This window comes from Haematobia irritans, chromosome 1 (genome assembly GCF_050003625.1).
Source record: "Haematobia irritans isolate KBUSLIRL chromosome 1, ASM5000362v1, whole genome shotgun sequence".
Taxonomy (NCBI): Eukaryota; Metazoa; Arthropoda; class Insecta; order Diptera; family Muscidae; genus Haematobia; species Haematobia irritans.
This window is the reverse complement of record NC_134397.1, coordinates 83,047,254-83,069,991: the sequence shown is the minus strand read 5'-3', so window position 1 is coordinate 83,069,991 and position 22,738 is coordinate 83,047,254. Positions and strand designations below refer to the sequence as shown.

The window sequence follows — 22,738 nt, the reverse complement described above, 5'->3', positions numbered from 1 at the left end:
CTCAGAGTGCTGGATGGATATGTCCTAGGCCTCCTCTCCGCCACACAGTTTGAATGCTCCAATTGTTGCTGGTGCTCGATGAAAAGCTACTGTTTATATTGAGGTAATGGTTGATGATGATTTGCTGGATGTTGGGTGTTAGGGATATTTATGTGTGTCTATGAGTGGGCGTGAGTATATATATGGTATATATACGTATGTGTGAGTGTCTATGTGTAAAATATAGACTATTCTTCTTCTATGGAAACTGACATGAAAATGAATTCTTCAATTTATGTGTGCAGGGATGTGTGCAAATGTACAAACAACTCGGAATATAGCATATTTGTATGTATGTATATCATCACCATCATCATCATTATCAACATAATAGTCATCGTCGTCATCATTATCATCATCATTGCCATCATCGATACAGAGATACATTTCTCTAGCACACACACACATATGCATATTTGTATATAAATTTACAGCTGAGATACCGCGCCATAATCCCCTAAATCATTATCCTCCATCCTATGCAAGATGAGTGTGTGTGTATGTGGGTTTGCGAATTTCTTTCTTTCTCTTAGTTTGCAAACATCAAAAGACTCTTGTCTGTACAGGACATGAAAAAATAAAAGGAAATGCTCCATTTTTTCTTGTCTTTCTCAACGTTTGCTACGATGAGGGCCCATTCATTTTCCATTTCGTTTGTCCGATACCAAATGACAATCACAAAATTTTTGGCATAATTAGTGATGCCAAAAAAATAACGACAACAATAATCAATGTTTTAGTTTTTTTTTTAAAGGGGAAATAAACTTCAAAATTTAAGTTCAGTTTAAGTTTATTTTCCCTTTTATAACTAAAATGCCACACATAGTTGAGCAATTAATTCTCTTTAATTATTTAATTGTTTTTTGTTTATTGCACTTTAGGTTTCCAATTGACTAATTCTCTTAGGATAAGAAAATGGATTATATTTATTATAATCAAATAAATTAACAAACACTTTTAAATGCTTCGATACGTTTATCCTTTGGTTTTCAAAGTAACCTAATGCTGCTAACAAATTTCGAGTTCTTGGAAAACCCCAAAACAGCTATACATCTTCTATTCATTTGATATGGGTCGAAGGCTTTGGTTATACCAAAAAGTTTTACCTACACACAAAGAAAATTTCATTAAAAGTCAGCCAGCGAAAAATATTCATTGATATAACGAAACATTTTCATTAATACAATGAAAATATTCGTTAATAGTACGAAACATTACGTTGATTGACAGAAAATTCGTTATAATGACGAAAAATTTCGTTGTATTAACGAATTTGTTTCATTGGCTGACTTTTAACGACACATTTCGTTAACATAACGGAACTTTTTCTATCAGTGTACTGCCATATTTTAATGTAAGATAATACACACAGAAAAAAAGTCTGTTGTAAAACTGATGCTAAAATGAACTAATATTTATTGCAAACATTTTATATGGTTTTAGTTTATCCTTAACATTTTGTAAGAAATTTTCCCCAGGCCAACGATTTGTTCTTTATTCCAAATATGTGTCAAAAGATTTATGAACTAAATGGCAGTAATGACATACAAATTAGTTCAATTCTAACCCTGCAAAAAAAGGGCTTCCAAAAAAGTAGTTTGGATCCCCAATTTGTGATCCGGAAGTAGTGCAACCTTGGATCATCTCCAATGAATTTTACATGGGCTTGTCATAGGGCAGAATTACTCCCTTTTTGGATCCTTTGCATTGCTTTAGAAGTTGTGCCTTAGAAGTTCATTTGAATGAAGAAATTTTAAAAACGAAAAAAAAACAATTTTATTTTTCACCAATTTCACTTTTCATTTTCATCAATATTTTTTATTACACTGTAATTATCGTATTATCTAATTTTTACAATTTGAAAAACTTTTTCACTCCGACCAGGGATTGAACCCAGGTTTGTTGGCACCATAACAGAACGCCTTAGCACACTCAGCCACAAACGCCATTGAACGCAAAGCGTCGAAAAGTCAATTCAAATCTTTGTGATATGATCTTAATACGATGCCAAGGCATAACATTCCTGCTGCTTCTAAAGATGTTCTTTATGAACGAAAAAATTAGAAACGCTGGTTCATAGCTCACCAGAGGCAATTTTTTTACATCGCTTTTATTTTCCGCATACATTTTCGTATAAATATTTTTTTCCCATTAAAAATTAACAAAAAAAAAAAAGAAAAATTCTCGTAATTTGAAAAATCTTCTCAAAAGAACTTACATAGAAGCGAAAAAGTCAAACGGCACAGATTCAAATCCCAGCGGGGATGATTTTTTTTATACCCTCCACCATAGGATGGGGGTATACTAACTTTGTCATTCCGTTTGTAACACATCGAAATATTGCTCTAAGACCCCATAAAGTAATATATTCTGGGTCGTGGTGAAATTCTGAGTCGATCTGAGCATGTCTGTCGTCCGTCCGTCTGTTGAGATCACGCTAACTTCCGAACGAAACAAACTATCGACTTGAAACTTGGCACAAGTAGTTGTTATTGATGTAGGTCGGATGGTATTGCAAATGGACCATATCGGTTCACTTTTACGTATAACCCCCATATAACAGGTTGGCTGATAAGTCTCCGGTCTAACAAATAAAAACACATTTTTTTGTCAAAATCCGTTTTTATTAATCAACATAGTTCCCTTTAAGAGCGACACAACGATTATAACGACCTTCCAATTTTTTGATACCATTTTGGTAGTACTCCTTCGGTTTTGCCTCAAAATAGGCCTCAGTTTCGGCGATCACCTGTTCATTGCAGCCAAATTTTTTCCCTGCGAGCATCCTTTTGAAGTCTGAGAACTAGAAAAAATCGCTGGGGCCAGATCTGAGAATACGGTGGGTGGGGAAGCAATTCGAAGCCCAATTCATGAATTTTTGCCATTGTTCTCAATGACTTGTGGCACGGTGCGTTGTCTTGGTGGAACAACACTTTTTATACCCTCCACAATAGGATGGGGGTATATTAACTTTGTCATTCCGTTTGTAACACATCGAAATATTGCTCTAAGACCCCATAAAGTATATATATTCTGGGTCATGGTGAAATTCTGAGTCGATCTGAGCATGTCCGCCTGTCCGTCCGTCCGTCTGTTGAAATCACGCTAACTTCCGAACGAAACAAGCTATCGACTTGAAACGTGGCACAAGTAGCTGTCATTGACGTAGGTCAGATGGTATTGCAAATGGGCCATATCGGTCCACTTTTGCGTATAGCCCCCATATAAACGGATCCCCAAATTTGGCTTGCGATTGCTCTAAGAGAAGCAAATTTCATCCCATCCGGTTGAAATTTGGTACATGGTGTTAGTATATAGTCTCTAACAATCATGCAAAAATTGGTCCATATCGGTTTATAATTACATATAGCCCCCATATAAACCGATCCCCCGATTTAGCTTGCGGAGCCTCTAAGAGAACCAAATTTCATCCGATCTGGCTGAAATTTGGTACGTGGCGTTAGTATATGGTCTCTAACAACCATGCGAAAATTGGTCCATATCGGTTCATAATTACATATAGCCTCCATATAAACCGATCCCCCGATTTGGCTTGCGGAGCCTCTAAGAGAACCAAATTTCATCCGATCCGGCTGAAATTTGGTACATGGTGTTGGTATATGTTCTCTAATGACCATGCAAAAATTAGTCCACATCGGCCCATAATTATATATAGCCCCCATATAAACCGATCCACAGATTTGACCTCCGTAGCCTCTTAGAGGAGCAAAAGTCATCCGATCCGACTGAAATTTGGTACGTGGTGTTAGTATATTGTCTCTTACAACCATGCCAAAATTGGTCCATATCGGTCCATAATTATATATAGCCCCCATATAAGCCGATCCCCAGATTTGACCTCCGGAGCCTCTTAGAGAAGCAAAATTCATCCGATCCGGTTGAAATTTGGTACGTGGTGTTAGTATATGGTCTCTAACAACCATGCAAGAATTGGTCCATATCGGTTATATATAGCCGCCCTATTAAATCGATCCCAAAATTTGTCCTCGGGAGGCTCTTGGAGGAGCTAAATTCATCCGATCCGGTTGAAATTTGGAACATGTTGTTAGAATGTTGTCTCTAACAAACTCGCAAGAATTGGTCCACATTGGTCAATAATTATATATAGCCCCCATATAAACCGTTCCCCATATTTGATCTCCGGAGGCTCTTCGAGGAGCAAAATTCATCCGATCCGGCTGAAATTTGCAAGGTGCTGTTAGTATAAGGCCGCTAATAACCATGCCAAAATTGGTCCATATCGGTCTATAGTTGTATATAGCCGTTCGCCAATCACACAAAAATTGGTCCATATCGGTTCATAATCATGGTTGCCACTCGAACCAAAAATAATCTACCAAAATTTTATTTTTATAGAAAACATTGTCAAGATGTTATTTCTATAGAAAATTTTGTCAAAATTTTATTTCTATAGAAAATTTTGTTAAAATTTTATTTCTATAGAAAATTTTGTCAAAATTTTATTTCTATAGAATTTTTTTCCAAATTTTATTTCTATAGAAAATTTTTTCAAAATTTTACTTCTATAGAAAATGTTGTCAAAATTTTATTTGGTCAAAATTTTATTTCTATAGAAACTTTAAACTTAATTATATACGTATTTAATCGGCCTTTTTTAGTTTAATATATACCACGTATGGACTATGTGGTATATATTACGGTTTTAGGAAGTTTTAAGATACCTTGCCATCGGCAAGTGTTACCGCAACCCAAGTAATTCGATTGTGGATGACAGTCTTCAGTAGAAGTTTCTACGCAATCCATGGTGGAGAGTACTTACACTGAAAAAAAAGCATACTCGGTTCCAAAGATTTTGTCTTTACTTTAAAAAATTTAGTATTGATTCCGAGCCAAAGAAGCGGAGAATACAAGTAAGGATATTTTTAAGACACAATTCTCTTTTAAATTTAGGTTTTGTGTACTTGCTTCTAGGAAGCAAATTTTAATTTTTCGCTTTCTCAGCTTTTTTTTTCTTCACATGCTATCAAAGCCCTTTAAAAACGAGTTAACGGCAACTTTATTTTCCAAATTAGGACTCGACTTCCAGTAGAAATTATGCTATGGTTGAAGTAAAAACTTCTTTAAAATAAAGTTTTGAAAAACATGTCCTATATTTGAACGATTTTTTGCTTTGTAGTCAAGATGCAAAAAGACAACAAATTTAAAGCCAATTTCATTAAATTTAAAGAATTTTTCTGAATTATTAAAGTCAAGTTGATCTTAGCCTATAAATTCTTTCATGTTAAGATACCCATTTTTAAGTCAAATCACTTAATTATAAGGACAATACGACTTCATTGAAAAGTTTATCGACTTTTGGACATGGAAAATAACTTTATTTTAGAGAAATGCGTCTTCTATGCTAAGCAAAATTTGTATTCGTATTTTAAAGACATGAAATCTTTGACCTCACGACAATATTTTTTTCAGTGTAAGCTTCGGCCTGGCCGAACTTACGGCCATATATACTTGTTTAAAATAAAATATCATTTGACAAAACTACATAAGTCGATCATTGCTAATTTTCTCTGGATATGGGGTTGCTAGGTGGATTTGATTAATATTACAAATTTCCCAGATGTTTTTTCTACATGCGTTTTTGGTGACCCCTTAAATGTGTATTTTCGCTCTCCTGTAAAATTATTTTTTTAGTCTTATGGGGTTTTGTCATAATTCCACAGATATCTAAATCACATATAATAAAGTCAATAACCCAAGAGACTAGTAACATCATATTAAAATTGTTCCTGTTTGTCATGATTTAATTAAACTGTAGGAAGATGATGTTTACTTATTCAAAAATTTATTTTTTTTTTGTTTTGATCGGAAATTTTGTAAAGTCCTAGTGCTGTATTATATTTTGTTCAAGATCAACTTGCAAATACCATAGAAGAGTTCACTGCTTTTATCTTAAGTGTATGTATGCGACAGAGTACCATATCTGCAAGCAATTTATTTTCCTATTCCAAGTTTACTCAATCAAATAGAATTTTGATATGTTATCTTGTAAAAGAAAACCAAATTCCGACAAAAGTTCATCTAAGTCTTCCCTTGAGCTACATTTAATGTGCAAATAAATATTGTCTAGGCAACATTTCGTGGAAATGTTTAATATTTCATAAGCTGAACGTAGGAATTTTCACTTTGATTTTGTTTTGTAACAATCATGTGGCATGTGTTTTCAAAATCCTCAATTGAATAACTGGCTTTGAGAGGAAAATACTTGTAAGGTATTATCTTACCGCACATTTGTATAAAATCCTTTTTAAAGCAAAAAACAAAAAAAAACAACAACAAAGGAAAATCCATTGAAGCATTGCTTATTTACACGTATATGAATATATGTATCACCTGAAATACAAAGGAGAATATCAACTTGCATAACTATACATATGGAAAATATGAAATTTAATAGATTTTTTTTTTACAACAGAAAAATATAATCGCTTCTCTATATCCTTTAGTATTACAATACTACGGTTTTTTAAATGATCCCGTATTTGGTATAACCCAGCAAACCACTTGGTTGAACTTTTATGTCCTACAACACTAATATGGTGCGTTTGTACCGTCAAGAAGGAAACAAGAAACTAATCGACACAATTTCACTTCCTAATTAGATTTAACGTTATGTGTCCTCTCTGCCAATATATTCTATCGTGAATTCGGCAAGAAGATATTGATTTCTTACCATAAAAAAATAAAATTAGTATCGGAAAGCCTTATTTGATATAAAACAAACCACTCGCTACTGTTACACTGAAAAAAATATTGTCGTAAGGCCAAAGATTTCATGTCCTTAAAATACGAATGCAAATTTTCCTTAGCACAAAAGACGCATTTCTCTAACATAAAGTTTTTTTCCTTGTCCAAAAGTCGATAAACTTTTCGCTGAAGTCGTATTGTCCTTATACACCAATAGAAAAAGTTTCGTTACATAACCGAAATGTGTCGTTAAAAGTCAGCCAATGAAACAACTTCGGTACTACAACGAATTTTTTTCGTTAGTATAAAGAATTTTCTGCTATTCAACGTAACGTTTCGTACTATTAACGAATGAAATTTTCTTTGTGTGTAATTAAGTGATTTTACTTAAAAATGGGTATCATAATATGAAAGAAAATTTTTTAGGGTAAGACCAACTTGACTTTAATAATTCAGAAAAATTCCTTAAAATTAATTAAATTGTCTTTAAATTTGTTGTCTGTTTTGCATCTTGATTACAAAGCATAAAATCGTTTAATAATAGGACATGATTTTCAACACTTTATTTTAAAGATGTTGTTTACTTGAAACATAGCATAATTTCCACTGGAAGTCTAGTCTGAATTTGGAAAATAAAGTTGTCGTTAACTCGTTTTTAAAGGACTTTGATAGCATACTCGTATGAAAAAAAAATATGAAAAAAACAACGAAAAATCAAAATTTGCTTTTTAGAAGCAGGTACTAACAAACATATTATGCTTCATCCTAAGCATATATTTTTTAAGCCCCAAATAGTAAATTCCTTTCTTTACTTTTTTAATAATATTTTTTTTTTATTTTTGCTCGATTGGTTTGATGCCACAAGAAATATACACAACGGAACGTGTAAATTGAAAAATGTATAGACTTAAACATTTAAAACATTTGCGGCCCTTCGTTCATATGCCATCCCCATACTAAAATGTTTGCATTTATCCACACCAAAATGTATCTCTCAAGTAGAGCATCATTTGCTCTCATTTGATTCTCTCACTGGGTTATGTTCAGGGCTGCCAATGAAATTTCAAGAAAAATCGTCACTTTTTTCCGGAAAAATTGTCATAATCGTTACTTCCATTTTAAAAATCGTCAAAAAATCTCTAATGTAAACAACATTAAAACAAACTAATTTTTTGCATAAAAAAAAGGATTAATTTCATATAAAGAACAGAAAATTAGCATACATAACTATGCATTGCATCAACAAATACATAATAAACTCAGTTTTGTATAAAAATAACATAATAAAAACATTTTTATGATTTAAGTTTTTATTTACAAATAAAAATAAAGATCGTTAATATTTACGTCTATAATCGGGCAACGATCTTCGACAATTTGATCAAAAACTCTTATTGATTGACTCTCAAATTAAGAGGTACAATTTTCTATATAGATACAATTTTAACAAAATCTTCTATAGAAATAAAATGTTGAGGAAATTTTCTATAGAAATTGAATTTTTCAAAGATTTGTTTAGAAATAAAATTTTGCAAGAATTTACTATAAAAACTAAAATTTTGACAAAATTTTCTTAGAAAATAAAATTTTGATAAAATTTTCTCTGAAAATAAATTTTTGACAAAATTTTCTATGAAAATAAAATTTTGATAAAATTTTCTATGAAAATATATTTTTGACAAAATGTTCTATAGAAATAAATTTTTTAACAAAATTTTCTATAGAAATAGAATTTTGACAAAATTTTCTATAGAAATAAAATTTTGACAAAAAATGTATTTAGAAATAAAATTTTGACAAAATTTTCTGTAGAAATAAAATTTTGACAAAATTTTCTGTAGAAATAAAATTTTGACAAAATTTTCTGTAGAAATAAAATTTTGACAAAATTTTCTAAAGAAATAAAATTTTTAGAAAATTTTCTTTAGAAATAAAATTTTCACGAAATTTTCTATAGAAATAAAATTTTCACGAAATTTTCTATAGAAATAAAATGTTGACAACCTTTTCTGTAGAAATAAAATGTTAACAATATTTTCTATCAATTCAATATAAAACATTTCTTTTGAATAAACCAAAAATGTTTTATATACTAACCACAAAAACTTCACAATATTATTTTTTTTATTCTGATAGATTGTTGGTAAAATTTTCTTCAAATTTTGGTGGTAGATTATTTTTGGCATGAGTGGCAACCGTGATACTAATACTGTAGATGTAAATTGAGGTATAGCTCCTACATGTCTGAAATTTCTAGCAAAAACTCTTTTTGCCTGGCTCTAAACGTGTAAATGAACTGCTTCTATTTAAAATTTTTGACCGGAACTAATATCGTCATTTTTGGGGCAAAAATCGGAAAATCGGCGTTTGCTATTTTTTGAGTAAAAAATCGTCAAAATGCCGATAAACAGTCCTGGTTATGTTGATTTCTTTCGTTATCTAACTCCGTCGCCATTTTTATTTTATTCTCTATTCCCTCTCGCTGTATCTGACGTTTCTAAACAAAACATATATTCTAAATTAATATATGTTTGCATCCAGTGGCACTATATGTTATTTAAGAAAATTAAATCCCAAACATAAAATATGCTAACATATATGTTACAAACATGTTATACTAGTTTATGAACATTATGTTTGCCCTTAATGCGTTAAAAATTTGAATTCCAAACATATAATTTTTACACCGATACATATGAAAAACAGTACTTTTCGTTCTTGTCGATGCTGAAAATTATATCGATCAGTTTTGAATTTAACTTTCTTTTTTTGCTTTTATGGTCCGCACAATAATTTACCAAAGACTTTCTACAGAATGCTCAAAATGTAGTCTCCCTATCCTTGGTGGAGGGCAATTTGTTCCGAAACAAATGAACTCAGCGATGATTTTACTTGTTGCCAAAAAAATTTTTGACCATATCTCAGCAACATTCCAAATATCATGAATTTGTTAAGGGTAATATTTAAGAGGCACAACAACACCTTTTCTCTTCTCACTTTCATTGGACCCCTCACGTCCGAAAATAATCTTCATTTTTTGGCAATGGTATTTAAAAATTTAGTTCGCTACATTAACACAATGCTCTCAATTACCATTTTATTGCTTGTATTATGCCATAAAAACATATTTTGTTTTTTCTTTGTGGACATTTAAACAAAAAGAGAGAAGAGCAGCAACGTCATTGTCATAACGAAATGAGGCAAAATAAAAGTTTAGCAACTTTTTGTCTCGATGGGTTTGCTTTCCTTCGAACAATGTCTCCCGTGTGTATAATTTCCTGTAAATATCCATTTAAAGTTGTTTTGCAATAAAAATAATCCCCAGCATCAACACCAGAAGTTTCAAAAACTGAATTCCATCTTAAAATACATATTTAAATATTTTAATTGTAATTATTTTGGCAAATTACGGGAAGCATTAGCATTGCAGCCAGACAGCATTTGTAAATCACATTTTAATACCGCAATCGACTGATGAAATTGTAAACGAAGGACACAAATGTATACACAGAAAGAAAATGATGTTGAATGCATGAAAATTTCTTGTTTTTATATTAAGGATTTTCAGCTAAATTCTTTTAAAAATCCGAAGACCATTCCTATTTTTCCTACATGAGGAGAAGTAAGAACTCATGAGCAAGGAGGGACGTGTACTCATATTAAGTTGAATTTGATTTTTAAATAATACATTTTTTTAACAAAAGGGAGAGGTTTGAAATGTTTACTTCCCCCTTTTCTACATGGTAGATCATATGTGGTACTAACTACACTCACACTAAAAAAAATGAAAACTAAAACTAAGTAAATATTTTTTGACAATTTCAAGAAAATGTATTAAACATAAATACGAAATTAGTAAATCATTCTGCTTTATTTGTACATAACTTGTTCACCTTTTTTAATTACACAAAATATTGTGTTTTTTTACACAAAATATTGTTAAAGTCAAGTAAACTTTCTCATATTGGAGAAAGCCTAGCCAAAATATAATAACTTTCATGAACTAAAATAGACATAAATTTGTTTGGAGAACCTTCTAGTTTTCTGTTTTTCGAGTGTATACTTATCAACAAGAAAATATGGATTTGTTTACTTTATTCTTGATTGTATATATGTACCATGGTTGCCATTTTGGTCCGATCGGACCAATAGTGGTTCAACAAATTTTTAATTTTTAAATTTGGTCAGATGGTCAGACCAAATGGTATTTGGTTGATTTTGATCCGTTTTCGTCAAATCGGTATTTTTTTCAAAATTTTCTATAGAAATAAAATTTTGGCAAAATTTTCCATAGAAATAAGCCCATACATAAGCCCAGTATTTCTCAATTGGGCGGAGCTCTGGCGTGTTGGGAGGGTTCTTGTCCTTGGGAACCACCTGCACGTTGTTGGCGGCGTACCACTCCATGGCCTTTTTACCGTAATGGCAAGATGTCAAATCCGGCAGTACGTAACAACCGTGTTTCTTCAGGAAAGGCAGCAGACGTTTATTCAAACACTCTTTCACGTAAGTTTCTTGGTTGACAGTCCCGGAAGCTATGAAAATGCTGATTTTCAAGCCACAGGTACAGATGGGTTGCCAAACCAGATATTTCTTTGCGAACTTTGACAGTTTTATGTGCTTGAATATATCTGCTACCATTCCCCTTCCTTTTGCCGTATAAAACTCCTGTCCCGGAAGCTGCTTGTAGTCGGCTTTGACGTAGATTTCGTCGTCCATTACCACGCAGTCAAACTTCGTCAGCATCGTCGTGTACAGCCTCCGGGATCGCGCTTTGGCCGTCGTATTTTGTTTATCATCGCGATTTGGAGTCACTACCTTCTTGTAAGTCGATAGTCCGGCTCGTTTTTTGGCTCGATGCACGGTTGTAGACGATACACCCAGCTTATTTGCGGCATCTCGGAGAGAGAGGTTAGGGTTTCGCTTGAAACTACCGGCAACTCTCTTTGTCGTCTCAGCGGCTTCCGGTTTTCGATTTCCCCCCGATCCAGACTTCCTGGCTGTCGACAAACGTCCCCCAAACACTTTAATTACATTTGTAACGGTTGATTTGGCAACTTTTAGCGATTTTGCCAGCTTTGCGTGCGAGTAGCTCGGATTTTCGCGATGCGCGAGCAAAATTTTGATACGCTGCTCTACTTGCTTGGACGGCATTTTGACAACTGAAGAGTGAATTCCAAAATCAAAATAGGAGCAACATTCTACACACACACACCTTCCAAATGAGGGGTGTTCAGGTTTTTTAAATGCAAAAAAAAGAAATACGTCAAGTTTATATTGACCAAATTTTGACCGTATCAGCCTTTAGATATAGCTCCCATATATATATTTCGCCCGATATGGACTTATATGGCCCCAGAAGCCAGAGTTTTACCCTAATTTGCTTAAAATTTTGCACGAGAAGAACAATAAGTACTATAGTCAAGTGTGCCAAATTTTATTGAAATCGGTTCAGATTTAGATATAGCTCCCATATATATCTCTCGCCCGATATGGACTAATACGGTCCCAGAAGCCAGAGTTTTACCCCAATTTGGTTGAAATTTTGCACTAGGAGTACAATTAGTAGTGTAGTCAAGTGTACCAAATATTGTTGAAATCGGTTCAGATTTAGATATAGCTCCCATATATATCGTTCGCCCGATTTACACTCATATGACCACAGTGGCCAATCTTTTACTCCGATTTAATTGAAATTTTGCACATGGAGTAGAATTAGCATTGTAGCTATTCGGGAGCCACCGTGGTGCAATGGTTAGCATGCCCGCCTTGCATACACAAGGTCGTGGGTTCGATTCCTGCTACGACCGAACACCAAAAAGTTTTTCAGCGGTGGATTATCCCACCTCAGTAATGCTGGTGACATTTCTGAGGGTTTCAAAGCTTCTCTAAGTGGTTTCACTGGAACGCCGTTCGGACTCGGCTATAAAAAGGAGGTCCCTTGTCATTGAGCTTAACATGGAATCGGGCAGCACTCAGTGATAAGAGAGAAGTTCACCACTGTGGTATCACAATGGACTGAATAGTCTAAGTGAGTCTGATACATCGGGCTGCCACATAACCTAACCTAACCTAACTAACCTATGCGTGCCAAATTTGGTTGAAATCGGTTCAGATTTATATGTAGCTCCCATATATAGCTTTCGGCCGATTTACACACATATGACCATAGAGGCCAATTTTTTGCTCCGATTTAGTTGAACTTTGCACAGGGAGTAGAATTAGCATTGTTGCTATGCGTGCCAAATTTGATTGAAATCGGTTCAGATTTAGATATAGCTCCCACATATATGTTTTCCGATTTCGACAAAAATGGTCAAAATACCAACATTTTCCTTGTAAAATCGCCACTGCTTAGTCGAAAAGTCGTAAAAATGACTCTAATTTTCCTAAACTTCTAATACATATATATCGAGCGATAAATCATAAATAAACGTTCGCGAAGTTTCCTTAAAATTGCTTCAGATTTAAATGTTTCCCATATTTTTTTACTAACATTGTGTTCCCCCCTAGTGCATTAGCCGACTTAAATTTTGAGTGTATAGATTTTGTAGAAGTCTATCAAATTCTGTCCAGATCGAGTGATATTTAAATGTATGTATTTGGGACAAACCTCAACACATTTGACGGATGTGATATGGTATCGAAAATTTAGATCTACAAAGTGATGCAGGGTATAATATAGTCGGCCTCGCCCGACTTTAGACTTTCCTTACTTGTTTTTAAATAAAAAATCACAGAAACCAATAGGAATAATAATTTTTTATATAATAATATAATGACAATAGTGACAAATTGACTTCATTGAAAAGTTAATCGACTTATGGACAAGGAAAAAAAAACTTTATATCAGAGAAATACGTCTTCTATACTAAGCAGAATTCGGATTCGTATTTTAAGGACATTAAATCTTTGGCCTTACGACAATATCTTTTTCAGTGTAATCTGTGTTGTAGTGAAAACAGTGCTGTCCTAACTTTTTGTATTGAAACAGTTTTCATTTGAAACATCCATGGCTTAGAGTTCGGTGCTGCCTTTCGCTTCTAAATGAAAATTGTTCACTTTGTTCAAGTCAAATTTCAAACATAAACAGAATGCTTCATACTGAAGCCCTAATTTTAATATTTAAAACTTAATACAAACATTTTCGTTGTTATTGCACAGAGATACCGATTTGAAACAATTCTCCCCCATGAGAAAGAAACAACATTATTATGTATCCCACAAATAAAATCAAAATTTTACATTGTTTTTAATATCTTCATTGGAATGGAAACCACAAAATTAGCATTAGCTAGATGTACAACTCGATTATGGTGGTATAGCTAATGGCAAAATGTGATTCTAATATTTGGCATTAGCTTATGTTTTCAGTCAATGATTTTATTCTACTAATTTCATTTTTTTTGTGTCTCCCTCTGATTGCGTTTTCACAGTACGATGATAGTTGGCAATTTGACTTGTTGACGGAAATTTTTGCGGAATTTTTCAATTTCCGTTTGGTATGGTAATATTCCGTTGTGTATGAATAATTTCGTCTTGGTCGTAATTATGGCATAATGCAAATCTCTTGCAGAGAAGAAATCTAACAACTTTGTAAACTGGGATCAAACTTTAAGCAGCTTAACCTAGGACAAGACCTTAGCACACAGCAATAAGGAAATGGTATCTTATACGGCCTAGATGTAAAGACGGGCAGACTAACTTTAATGGTCGATTTGTCTAATCTGGTAATTCTGCTTATGCAGCACAAACTCGGGCTTTCAATTGTACCTGAGAAAAAAAGGGTACGTTTTATGCTTAAAATTGTACCAAAATTCAAAAATGGTGCATGAAAAAATTAGACGTCATGCATTGTGCCTGCACGGACGAAAAATACTGTTTTTCATATGCTTGGGTGTAAAAAGTTATGTTTGGAACTCAAATTTGTTAACACATTATTTTTGAGTGCAAGCATATAATGTTCATATACTAGCATAACATATGTGAGGACATAAAGTGTTTGTAAATATAATATGCTTAGATGCAAACATTTATTAATTTAGAAATAGCCTATAAACATATATGCTTTTAGAAAGAGAGACCTAGAGAGAATGCTGCAAGTAAAATAATGGAAGTAACCAATTGGCGCCTTAAAAATATATCCACACAAAGAAAATTTCATTAAAATTTTTTCTACCAGTGTATGCCCTAAGGTGAAACATAATTTGTTTGAGCAATACAAACAATATTTTGTTTGGACCAACCCTGAAAATATATATATGCTTGAAGCAAAATGTGTTTGCGGTATATGTTACAGAAACGATTTTTTTGGGTGTGTAGCCGCTTATAAATATCAGCATAGAAGCCCATCTGTACAGAGAGGATAATAAATTCAATCACAGAAACTGGGCAACACAAACAAAAAACCCTTTTCCATTACGAATTTTAAATTTGAATTGTTTAACGACATTGACGATTTCTTTATGAGAATATTCAATCAACGTTTACCAAAAATCGGGGATAGAAACCACCCAATTTTTAAGGCATCACATACACAACACTAGCTTTTAGTGTCATAAATGTGTAATAATATCCCCAGCAAACAAATTTGGAAGTTCTTCCAAAGGCACAACTCTAAAAGAACTTCTAGAAGATGCACTCCCAATGATGTTCTTTATTTGAACTACCCAGGAAGTTCTTTTAATTCAATTTTTATACCCTCCACCATAGGATGGGGGTATATTAACTTTGTCATTCCGTTTGTAACACATCGAAATATTGCTCTAAGACCCCATAAAGTATATATATTCCGGGTCGTGGTGAAATTCTGAGTCGATCTAAGCATGTCCGTCCGTCCGTCCGTCCGTCTGTTGAAATCACGCTAACTTCCGAACGAAACAAGCTATCGACTTGAAACTTGGCACAAGTAGTTGTTATTGATGTAGGTCGTGCGGTGTTGAAAATGGGCCATATCGGTCCACTTTTACGTATAGCCCCCATATAAAGGGACCCTCAAATTTGGCTTGCGGAGCCTCTAACAGAAGCATATTTCATCCGATCCGGCTGAAATTTGGTACATGGTGTTGGTATATGGTCTCTAACAACCATGCAAAAATTGGTCCACATCGGTATATAATTATATATAGCCACCATATAAACCGATCCCCAGATTTGGCTTGCAGAGCCTCAAAGAGAAGCAAATTTCATCCGATCCGGCTGAAATTTGGTACATGATGTTGGTATATGGTCTCTAACAACCACGCAAAAATTAGTCCACATCGGTTCATAATTATATATAGCCCCCATATAAACCGATCCCCAGATTTGGCTTGCAGAGCCTCAAAGAGAAGCAAATTTCATCCGATCCGGCTGAAATTTGGTACATGATGTTGGTATATGGTCTCTAACAACCATGCAAAAATTGGTCCACATCGGTCTTTAATTATGTATAGCCCCCATATAAACCGATCCCCAGATTTGGCTTGCGAAGTCTCCAAGAGAAGCAAATATCATCCCATCCGGCCGAAATTTGGTATATGATGTTGCCGAAATTTGGTATATGATGTTGGTATTTGGTCTCTAACAACCATGCAAAAATTGGTCCACATCGGTCAATAATTATATATAGCCCCCATATACCCCGATCCCCAGATTTGGCTTGTTGAGCCTCTAACAGAAGCATATTTCATCCGATCTGGCTGAAATTTTGTACATCGTGTTGGTATATGGTCTCTAACAACCATGCAAAAATTGGTCCACAACGGTCTTTAATTATGTATAGCCCCCATATAAACCGATCCCCAGATTTGGCCTGCGAAGTCTCCAAGAGAAGCAAATTTCATCCGTTCCGCCTGAAATTTGGTACATGATGTTGGTATATGGTCTCTAACAACCACGCAAAAATTGGTCCACATCGGTTCATAATTATATATAGCCCCCATATAAACCGATCCCCAGATTTGGCTTGCGAAGTCTCCAAGAGAAGCAAATTTCATCCAATCCGGTTGTAATTTGGAACATGGTGTTAGTATATGATCTTTAACAACCGTGCCAGAATGGGTCCATATCGATCCATAATTATATATAGTCCCCATATAAAACGTTCTCCAGATTTGACATCCGGATCCTCTTGGAGGAGCAAAATTCATCCGATCCGGTTCAAATTTGGCACGTGGTGTTAGTATATGGCCGCTAACAACCATACAAAAATTGGTCCATATCGGTCTATAGTTATATATAGCCGATCTCCAATCACACAAAAATTGGTCCACATCGGTTCATCATCATGGTTGCCACTCGAGCCAAAAATAATATACCAAAATTTTATTTCTATAGAAAATTTTGTCAAAATTTTATTTCTATAGAAAAATTTTGTTAAAATTTTATTCGGTTCATAATCAAATTTTCATCATTGTCAAAATTTTATTTCTATAGAAAATTTTATCAAAATTTTATTTCTATAGAAAATTTTATCAAAATGTTATTTCTATAGAAAATTTTGTTAAAATTTTATTTCTGCAGAAATTTTTGTCAAAATTTTCTTTCTATAGAAAATTTTGTCAAAATTTTTATTTCTATTGAAAATTTTGTGAAAATTTTATTTCTATAGAAAATTTTGTCAAAATTGTATGTCTATTTTGTCAAACTGAATTACATACTTATTTGATCGATCTTTTTTGATTTAATATATACCACGTATGGACTTACATACAATTTAGAAGATGGTGTTAGGAGGTTTTAAGATACCTTGCCATCGGCAAGCGTTACCGCAACTTAAGTAATTCGGTTGTGGATGGCAGTGTTTAGAAGAAGTTTCTACGCAATTCATGATGGAGGGTACATAAGCTTCGGCCTGGCCGAACTTACGGCCGTATATACTTGTTTATAACTTGATTTGTTCATACTTTTAATGGGTAATTTCAACTTTCTTTCTTTCAAATTGATTAAAAACAGAGTAAGAATTCATAAAATGGTACAAATAAATTAAATTTTGTCGAAAAAAAATGCAAAATCCAATCTGAAAAAATTGTGATTTTTTGAAAATATTTGAGGTCAAACGTTTCCGACAAGCGTTAAAATCCATTAAAAATTATAAAACATTATAAAAATTATTTATTTGCCCAAATATCACAGAATTTTTTAATTTACGGATCACACCTAAAGAAGCAACGGCTGTTGAAATAGAGGACTTCCATCCTATGACAAGCCCAAGTTAAATTCAACGCTTCTGCGTCAATTTTGCAACACTTCCGGATCCAAAAAGAACATTTTCATTACTTTTTGGCGACGCTTTTTTTGCTGGGTCGCTTTTCGGAATCAATGAAATATAGGTTTTGACATGAGTACTAAGACTAACATTCAATGGTAATACTTCAAAAGATTTGTACTAGTTTCCTTTGTAAAGGTCGATCTTCCTATATTGTATATTTATGGGGGCTCTATTTGAAACTGAACATAAATTCCATTTCATAGGAGCTATATTTGATTTTATAGCTTCAGAGTTTGTATGTCACTATGTCACCGATACGTTTATGAAGTTGGAGATATTTTGAGGAAACAATCCAAGTTTGAATCTAGGATTTATAAAATTGGAGTTAGAATACAAATCCCATTAATGGAATTTTCCAGTCACTTTTTGGGAACGAGACAAATGAAATGAAATTTTACCTATTTTGTCTATTTACATTTTCATTCTTCAGAAAAGAAAACTCTTCTTTCAATGTAACACATATAGATAAATGAAATTTTAAAATCCAAATTATCGCACATATCAAAGATTAAAGTCTTTCACTTAAAATAATAAATTTTTATTGAAGTAAATTATAAAGAAGTTTGTCCTTGCATAATCTTTCATGTTAGGTCATTTCATTTCAATGTGGCAATACAAACTAAAGTTGCAATTATGAGATGTGTCCATTTACGTGATATACTAGAATAATAGTTTATTATATCAAAAAATCCCTTAAAATCATAATAATAACACAATTTAACTTTGTGTCAAGGAGGACATTTTTCTGACTATAAAAATTTATTGGTTTCCATAGTAAAGACATATTCATCCATTTGTTAAACGTTAAATATCTTTCCAACCCAGTTGGGTGCAGTAAAAATAATTGAGATGTTGTTCTTTGTAATTTCTTGAAATGCTCTTACTGTTGAACTTTTAAAAACTTTTCGATTGTGTTTCCCCCATAAAACTTTATATCTATTCAAAATTCAACAAACAAAGAGATGATGTCCTTCAATTTCTAATCGTATAGAGAATTAATGATGGCATACTCGTGCTCATAGTTTGGGACAAAGATTTCAGATAAGGACTCTAAGAGGTTATAGTAATCATCTCTAACTACTAGGTTTTTAGCAAAAATAGATATGGTCAAGGCCATGAACAAACTGATATTTAGGATTCTTTATGTATGCACATAGATGTCTCAGGGTATATACTTGTGTATGTGTCTTTGTATGTAGATAATCTAATTTGAATTTTGCTATTAAAGGTTAAGCAATTTGGGCTACCATTTAGTTTTTAGTTTTACCCAAAAGCCATTTACATCACAATTTACCTTTGTTACGAGTTATCCACTTAATGTTGTAGTAGCTCTCCTTAAGATCCCACTCCAAATTGTCATTCGAGTGTCCAACCGGTGGTGATAAGTCAACTTAAATGTTGTCGTTGCGATTGAGTGGGTGGGCGTGTGGAGTTAGGAAGGCATGAAAGCTGGGAACAGCAGTCAGACCACTTGACAAACACGAGTAGATTTTCACTTTCTCACTGAATTTTATCACTGTTAATTTTTTTTTCTTTTATCGTGTACTTTTCGGCAATTTATCACCGATTCTCTTTTGCAAATAATCAACATGAACTTTTTCCCCTGGGTACGTGGTCGTCCATGCTGCTGCTACGGCTGTTGTTATTGTTGTCGAAGCTATTACTTTTGTTGTTGTGACAGTATAAACACTTCATCTCCATCATTACCAACATTATTGTGTATTGTTGTCGTTCTGTCGCTATATCCTTTGCTGGGCTCTCGATGATGCTCCAGATATTCAAATATCAACACAAATATTTTCACTGCCGTTTTTCTTTCGTTTCGTTTTGTCGTATTTTTATACCCTTCACCACTACTGTGGTACAGGGTATAATAAGTTTGTGCATTTGTATGTAACGCCAAGAAGGAGTAATCATAGACCAACCTTTTAGTATACGGATCGGCTTAGAATTAAATTCTGAGTCGATTTAGCGATGTCCGTCTGTCTGTCTGTCCGTCTGTCTGTCCGTCTGTCTGTCCGTCTGTCTGTCTGTCTGTCTGTCTGTCTGTTGATGTATTTTTGTGTGCAAAGTACAGCTCGCAGTTTTAGTCCAATTGTCCTAAAATTTGGTATAGGGTCCTGTTTCGGCTCAAAGACGATCCCTATTGATTTTGGAAAAAATCGGTTCAGATTTAGATATAGCTGCCATATATATTTTTCGCCGATCTGGTCATAATTGGCGTGTATATCAACCGATCTTCCTCAAATTCCGTACATCCGAATATTTTATGGGTCTCGAAAAACTTGCAAAATACCAGCCAAATCGGTTCAGATTTAGATATAGCTCTCATATATAGCTTTCGCCCGATTTACACTCATTTGCCCAAAGAGGCCAATTTTTAACTCCGATTTGGTTGAAATTTTGCACAGGGAGTACAATTAGCATTGTAACTATGCGTGCCAAATTTGGTTGAAATCGGTTCAGATTTGGATATATCTCCCATATATAGCTTTCGCCCGATTTCCACTCATATGACCACAGAGGCCAATTTTTAACTCCGATTTAGTTGAAATTTTGCACAGGGAGTAGAATTAGCATTGAAACTATGCGTGCCAAATTTGGTTGAAATCGGTTCAGATTTCGATATATCTCCCATATATAGCTTTCGCCCGATTTACACTCATATGACCACAGAGGCCAATTTTTTGCTCCGATTTAGTTGAAATTTTGCACAGGGAGTAGAATTAGCATTGTAGCTATGCGTGCCAAATTTGGTTGAAATCGGTTCAGATTTAGATATACCTCCCATATATAGCTTTCGCCCGATTTACACTCATATGACCACAGAGGCCAATTTTTAACTCCGATTTAGTTGAAATTTTGCACAGAGAGTATAATTAGCATTGTTGCTATGCGTGTCAAATTTGGTTGAAATCGGTTCAGATTTAGATATAGCTCCCATATATATGTTTTTCTGATTTCGACAAAAATGGTCAAAATACCAACAATTTCCTTGTAAAATCGCCACTGCTTAGTCGCAAAGTTGTAAAAATGACTCTAATTTTCCTAAACTTCTAATACATATATATCGAGCGATAAATCATAAATAAACTTTTGCAAAGTTTCCTTAAAATTGCTTCAGATTTAAATGTTTCCCATATTTATACCCTTCACCACTACTGTGGTACAGGGTATAATAAGTTTGTGCATTTGTATGTAACGCCAAGAAGGAGTAATCATAGACCAACCTTTTAGTATACGGATCGGCTTAGAATTAAATTCTGAGTCGATTTAGCGATGTCCGTCTGTCTGTCTGTCCGTCTGTCTGTCCGTCTGTCTGTCCGTCTGTCTGTCTGTCTGTCTGTCTGTCTGTCTGTCTGTTGATGTATTTTTGTGTGCAAAGTACAGCTCGCAGTTTTAGTCCAATTGTCCTAAAATTTGGTATAGGGTCCTGTTTCGGCTCAAAGACGATCCCTATTGATTTTGGAAAAAATCGGTTCAGATTTAGATATAGCTGCCATATATATTTTTCGCCGATCTGGTCATAATTGGCGTGTATATCAACCGATCTTCCTCAAATTCCGTACATCCGAATATTTTATGGGTCTCGAAAAACTTGCAAAATACCAGCCAAATCGGTTCAGATTTAGATATAGCTCTCATATATAGCTTTCGCCCGATTTACACTCATTTGCCCAAAGAGGCCAATTTTTAACTCCGATTTGGTTGAAATTTTGCACAGGGAGTACAATTAGCATTGTAACTATGCGTGCCAAATTTGGTTGAAATCGGTTCAGATTTGGATATATCTCCCATATATAGCTTTCGCCCGATTTCCACTCATATGACCACAGAGGCCAATTTTTAACTCCGATTTAGTTGAAATTTTGCACAGGGAGTAGAATTAGCATTGAAACTATGCGTGCCAAATTTGGTTGAAATCGGTTCAGATTTCGATATATCTCCCATATATAGCTTTCGCCCGATTTACACTCATATGACCACAGAGGCCAATTTTTTGCTCCGATTTAGTTGAAATTTTGCACAGGGAGTAGAATTAGCATTGTAGCTATGCGTGCCAAATTTGGTTGAAATCGGTTCAGATTTAGATATACCTCCCATATATAGCTTTCGCCCGATTTACACTCATATGACCACAGAGGCCAATTTTTAACTCCGATTTAGTTGAAATTTTGCACAGAGAGTATAATTAGCATTGTTGCTATGCGTGTCAAATTTGGTTGAAATCGGTTCAGATTTAGATATAGCTCCCATATATATGTTTTTCTGATTTCGACAAAAATGGTCAAAATACCAACAATTTCCTTGTAAAATCGCCACTGCTTAGTCGCAAAGTTGTAAAAATGACTCTAATTTTCCTAAACTTCTAATACATATATATCGAGCGATAAATCATAAATAAACTTTTGCAAAGTTTCCTTAAAATTGCTTCAGATTTAAATGTTTCCCATATTTATACCCTTCACCACTACTGTGGTACAGGGTATAATAAGTTTGTGCATTTGTATGTAACGCCAAGAAGGAGTAATCATAGACCAACCTTTTAGTATACGGATCGGCTTAGAATTAAATTCTGAGTCGATTTAGCGATGTCCGTCTGTCTGTCTGTCCGTCTGTCTGTCCGTCTGTCTGTCCGTCTGTCTGTCTGTCTGTCTGTCTGTCTGTTGATGTATTTTTGTGTGCAAAGTACAGCTCGCAGTTTTAGTCCAATTGTCCTAA

General features: G+C 34.0%; 1 protein-coding gene across 3 annotated transcripts in view; it reads right to left on the bottom strand.

Annotated features, from left to right (window-relative positions):
- The window catches only part of LOC142221302 (uncharacterized), a 442,778-nt gene extending 422,859 nt beyond the window's left edge, over positions 1 to 19,919 (bottom strand). For 2 of the 3 annotated variants that reach the window (XM_075290975.1, XM_075290977.1), the window contains exon 1: positions 19,311 to 19,918. The gene's annotated coding sequence lies outside the window, so the exon portion shown is untranslated. Of the gene's footprint in view, positions 1 to 19,310 lie in introns of all 3 variants that reach the window. The other variant, XM_075290976.1, reaches the window with a different exon arrangement.
- Between the last annotated feature and the right edge of the window lie 2,819 nt (positions 19,920 to 22,738).